Source organism: Callospermophilus lateralis, chromosome 5 (assembly GCF_048772815.1).
Source record: "Callospermophilus lateralis isolate mCalLat2 chromosome 5, mCalLat2.hap1, whole genome shotgun sequence".
Classification (NCBI taxonomy): domain Eukaryota; kingdom Metazoa; phylum Chordata; class Mammalia; order Rodentia; family Sciuridae; genus Callospermophilus; species Callospermophilus lateralis.
The window spans coordinates 106,658,923-106,665,056 of record NC_135309.1 but is presented as its reverse complement, the minus strand read 5'-3'; the positions used below and the strand labels follow the sequence as shown (position 1 = coordinate 106,665,056).

General features: G+C 37.6%; 1 pseudogene; it reads right to left on the bottom strand.

Annotated features, from left to right (window-relative positions):
• Positions 1 to 464: 464 nt before the first annotated feature.
• On the bottom strand, positions 465 to 5,874 carry LOC143400478 (ATP-dependent DNA helicase Q1 pseudogene; annotated as a pseudogene).
• Between the last annotated feature and the right edge of the window lie 260 nt (positions 5,875 to 6,134).

The following is a 6,134-nucleotide window of genomic DNA, read 5'->3' as shown; positions in this document are numbered from 1 at the left end:
TGAATTAAAATTATTTACTTTCCCTATTTCATGTTATAAAATTATGTAATTCTTGATTCCCAATTTTGACAGGCCTTAAATGCTCATATCTTCAGAGATAAGCTCTGAAAATATAGCTCTCTTATATAAAGTATCAATGAAATTGTTCTTAAAATTAAACTATTGGGGCTGGGGCTGGGGCTGGGGCTCAGCAGTAGAGTACTTGCTAGCATGTGTGAGGCCCTGGGTTCAAACCTCAGCACCACATAAAAATAAGTAAATAAAAAAGGTATTGTGTCCAACTACAATTAAAACATAAATATTTTTTAAAATTAAACTATTAACCACAAAATTAATGGTGTATACATGAAGGAACTGTTGTTTTCATGGGAAATTTGTAACAGTCCTTTTAGGCATCATCAATTTTCTGAGCCCCTGTATTCTTAAAACCAGACTGTTAAAGCATGTTAGTAGACTTCTGGAAGTTACCTGAATTTTTCTTTCCTTTTATCAGCTTGTTCAGAATAAGATGTCTGAACCCTGAAGTGGCTCTGTGTGTGCTTGTTCACTTGTATAATAATAATGTGTGCTCCACTGTTCAGAGATTAGCTTTAGGTCCTATTTTCAAGTACTAAATGGTAGTATTAGCTGTAAAACTATCGTCTTCTTTAAGATACAGCTGCAGAAGAAAGTGTGTTATGATTTTCTCCAGGTCTTCCCAGGGAATACAGGAGCAAACACACCTGCTACTCTCTGTTTGGCTGCATCCTTTCCCATCCAAGAATCAATCCGTTTTAATAGAGTGAGTTTTTCATTCAGTTCTGCCTGTTTCAGGATCTTAATCAGATCTCTATAGTATTCTGTTATATTGCTATTTTCAAATGAAATGTCCTTACAAGCAGTTATCAGACATTTTATTACATGCTTCTGAGTTCTGCACTTCATTAAATGCTGAGCTATTAATACATTTGCTTATGTTTTAGCAGTATCTCATAAAACTTCTATTGTCCCACATTTTCCATGACCACCATCAAACTTACTATGAATATATCTTCAAGGCCATAATACAAAATGCAGTTTGCTGCCATGTCATCTCAACATGTACATCCACTCTCTTGGTAATAATTTTCCATGGCTTTACTCATTGAATGATGAATAACAAACCTCACATCTGACTTATCAGTTCCCACACCAAATGCAACCATTGCCACTACCACTTGAAGTTCATTAGCTGACCATCTTGTATGAACCTGGTCTTATCATCTGATTCCATATTGGCAGGTCAAGACCTGCATGGATTCCCATTCTGTAAACTAACAGTTACTTGTTCAGAGTCTTTCTGAGAAAAACAATATATTATTCCTGATTTCCTTTTGTATCTTCCATTAATGAGCTTGAATATATCCTCAATAAAATTTTCAGTGTTTGCTGAACCTCATAGTAAAGATTTGGATGAAGCTGTGAAAGTAAAATGCTTTTTAACATACAGAATTTTCTAAGCATCTTTCAAAACATGATTTTTGCAGTTTCAGTCAGCTCAGTTAGTGATGTGTTAGGGAACTGCTGCTTCAAGATACCAAGTGCCTTATGATCAGGTCTGAAATCACGTCTCCGCTAACTACAGCCGTGAACTTCATCCACAAAAGTTTTGAGTAAATCTCATCGCTTCATAGGCTTTCTCTAGCCTTGAGCTAAACAAGGCAAAAGTCTTTTGCAATCTTCTCTGGCATCACAGAAATTAGCTTTAAATTGGAGTTTTTATTTACCATTTCAGCATGAACCCATTTCACATCCTACTTAGAATTAGAAGCATTTAACATGTAACTGAAATTCTGAATTCTTTTGAAACCATTAAATGATCTTCCAGAAGAGAGATCAATGAGCGTAAATCACAAGTTTAAATGCATTTGAACATAATGCTAGTTACTGGTAGCATAAACTTTTTTTTTTAACATCCTGAAGGTATAAAAAAGAAGTACTTCCTTTCCAGCCATTGTTACACATTAATAGTTTCAAACTGTCTACAGTTTAAAGACATTTTGCAGAACATCTTTCACTTTACCAGACTATGGGAAATCTATATTCTAAGCAGGAGGTGAAGAATCACATTCATTGCTTACCCCAACATCAGAACCCTTTAAGCAGCACTTTCTGTGTTAGGGAAGATTTTTTTCTGAAGAAGCTTTTGTTGCTTTTCCATGAATTCTTAAGTTTGAATGTCTACTGCATGGAGTTCATTGGCTACAGAATTCAATTCCTCAGTTACAGCTCCTTGGCAGGGGACAGAAACCAATTCCTCTAGCTCTTGCTGAATCTCCCTGCTGCAGCAAGTTGGCCTGCAGCTTCTTTGGCTTCTCTGAATCTTTGGATAGGCTTGCTTGCAACTTTCTGTGGCAAGGGCACCAGCTCTTCAGCAGGATACCTGCTCCCTGAAATAAATGCCATTCTAAAACTGAGCTGGAGATCCGAATTTCTGTCTTTCTCTGCAGCTCTGCAAATCTTGGCCTGGATTCTTGACCCACAGAAATTATTCTGTTTAGACCACTGAGTTCATGCAATGTTGCTACTAAAAGGCACCAGCTTCTAATAGCTTATGGTCTAGTTAGAGAAGCATGACATGCCTACTCTATGTTAACCAACAATAGTATGTAGCATTTGGTGAATGGTATAAAAAAAGTGTTTTATTCCCATGGTGATCTCTGGTTAAGCTACATGTGGAATTCTTACTATGTAATGATGATCAATAAACCCTAAAATGCAGTATAGAGGGATTCATTTAAATTCAGATGATTGTTTAAAAAAATTAAACTTTATAGCAGATAATTATTGTGCTCTCTTTAGTCATGCATTAAACATGCAGAGGAGAGAAATTAATAGGTAGGACTTAAAAATCTATACCTGTGCAAAATTTACTATTGTCATTGTGTTAGCTTTGGCTGCCCAGAATCTAGGGAAAAGTATGGTTTTGATTCATTTTGACTCATCCACTGTGTACTTTTGCCTGAGTGAAGTCTCAGCCATAGTGCTCTGGGGTTCCCATTGAGAAATGATGACAGAAGAAGTCTGATGGTAAGCAGCTTAGTTTCAATTTGGGGAAAGCAAAGTATGGTAACTATAAAGATTCTTCTGGCCTCCCATAATCCTCTGCTAACTGTGTTATGGAAATGATGGTAATTACTACAAAGTCCCTGGTGATTCCTGTGTCTTTGGTGCTGTTCATTGTCAATTCACCTCGGTCAACCAGCTGTCTCATGGACTTGCCTTTTGTACCAAACCTTTAATGAAACTGGCATTTGTGTCAATAAACTTTAAGCCCATCTTGCTGAGATAATTATCTGGGTCACTCAAATTTCAGCTACTTCAAATAATTATAGCCTTTTAGCCCTGAATTTAAGGTGACAATTAAAGGAGAAGGAATCAGGGGTCCCCATGCCCAAGTCAATTAGAGAAAATGCTGGAAGGTCTTAGCTCAGGTCTCTGATTTGAATGTACAAGCCTCTGGCTATGTCAGGGACTTGCAGAGAATAAGTCACTCAGAAAATACACATTTGTTTGGCTGAACCATGATCTAATTTTCAGATACAACAGTTTTCCCATATTAGCAGTTAAGGGGAAAACTATCTCAAGAACATTATTGTCAGGACTGTTTTGTGGTACAATCGTACCAAGGATCACCAGAGTTCAGTTCCATTTCCCCTAAGAACAATAAATATAACACAAATCTCTGCATACATTTCAAAGCTATTCACACCCAGGGGCGAGAAGTGATTTTTACAGTCTCACTAGATTTCTTTTTTTTTTTTCCTATGGTTTAGTAAACTTTTGAAAGGGTGCCCTTTGGTCACTTCATTGTCCTCATATATATAATATGACAAAGTTCACTAATTACGAAAGACTCCTATTCTCATTTTGGTCAAAAGCTTGAAATGTTCAGGAAAAAGAAATCTCTGGAGACTAGGAAATTGTGACACTTAAATCGCTTTCCTTCCAGGACTAGAAAGACAAAGCACTTTATTAATCACCCCCACCCCCACCTCCATCTCCACCTGTCAACGTTTAAAACTGGAGACTAATGGTAGACAGGCTTCTCCTGCAGGTCGTAATTGCCTTTCCAACAGAGAAGCTATCTCCAAAGCAACCAAGATATGAGCTATGAATTCAAGCTGTGACTCTCTATGTAAATTGCTTGCAGTGAAATTGAAATCTCCCAGAAGAAAGCGGCACGGAATCAGTCTATTAAACGCTTTCCTATCTCAGATGCGGGGATGAGCTCTAGCAGCCACAAAACTGTCCACACTTCCTACACTGTGCATGGAGATAAGACCCGAGTACTTTACAACTTGGTCTTAAATTTGAAAAGAAATACTGCCATTATCAATAATATCATTCAATAACAATTTTTCATCATTTAAAACAACCTGACTGTGCACAGCTGCCCACATTAATACCAAAGTGAAATAATATTATTCCATGCAGTCTAACCGCACATTGGCTTTCATTTTTCCCACATTAGCTTAATCACATTTTTTTGTTCAAAGTATTTTTGGTCTTTGGCATGCCCTGAATGTGCAGTACTAAATATTCTCATAAATTGTCCTGTTTGTTTTCTTGTTTTAAATTATTTTTTAAATTTTTTAAATTGATTTTTTTTAAAAAAATAAATGACAGCAGAATGCATTACAATTCTTATTACACATATACAGCACAAATTTTCATATCTCTGGTTGTATATAAAGTATGTTCACACCAATTCGTGTCTTCATACATAATGATGTCCATCGCATTCCACCATCATTGCTAATCCCCTGCCCCTCCTTCTTCCTCCCACCCCCCCATCTAGAGTTTGTCTATTCCTCCCATGCTCTCCCTCCCTACCCCACTATGAATCATTCTCCTTATATCAGAGAAAACATTTGGCATTTGTTTTTTTAGCATTATCTTCTCCAAAGCCATCCATTTACCTGCAAATGCCATGATTTTATTCTCTTTTTGTTGCTGAGTAATATTCCATTGTATGTATATGCCACATTTTTTTTTTTTTGCCATAACCCCCTCTACCCCAAACCAGGATCTAGGGCCAGATAATGTTTTATTGCATGAAGCTACATTATTATTTTTCAATTATTAAACAATTATTGCCTGGGGGATAAGATATATGACCCTTGAGGCACAAAATTTGGTAAACACTTGACATACATCATGGGATCATCAACACTGCATTTGACCCAACTCTTTTTTTAAATATTTATTCTTAAGTTTTAGGTGGACACAATATCTTTATTTTACATTTATGTGGTGCTGAGGATCAAACCTAGTGCCTCATGCATGCTAGGCGAGCACTCTACCACTGAACCACAACCCCAGCCCCCATTTGACCCAACTTTACAGAGACCATTCTTAGCCCCTCCCTCTCTTCCTTTCCCCACTTTCCTACCTTCATCACACTGAATAACTTTAGGCTTCCTCAAACTCTGCTTAGAAAAACAAAGGGTAGGAAAATAAACATAAGGGATACACACTGCGACAGTCCCCAGCACAATTCTTCCCTCTTTCTGTTACAATAGAACCCTGATTTGGGGCAGAGCAGATGGCTACTGGAATGGACTCTATCCCAACCTCCTGTAGAATCAGGGATGACATGAAACTTGTCAAGTCCACAGTTTCTTTAGTCAGTGTTTGGGAAACCCTTAAAATTTATCAGGCCCAGCCTCTTAGTCCCCTTTTCCTTCATCCTTTTCCCCATCGTGATGTCTAGTAGAGAGGATGGCAAGAGCTCCAACCACCTCTGGCTGCAGAGAGTTGAGGGCCATACCCTAGTGTGGCAGAGAACTCCACGGAACTAGCCCTGGACTACTCACCTTCCGTTCCTACTGTGAGTGCGAAGCACACTTCCATCTTGTTTAAAGCCACAATTACTTGGAGTGTCTGGAGTGGAATCTAATCTTAATTAAAGACACTCTCTGATTTTCATTAGCACGAGAGGCTGCTTTTCATTGTGTCTGCATTCAGCTCATGGAATCTTTAAGCAACTGGTAAGGTCATATGCTTAACAAATGTTTGACTAATTACATGATTAATTCCCTAAGAAAAGTCTCATTTTATTCATTCACTTAATGCCCAAAATATTAGAATTCTAACCAATGGAAACTAAAGAG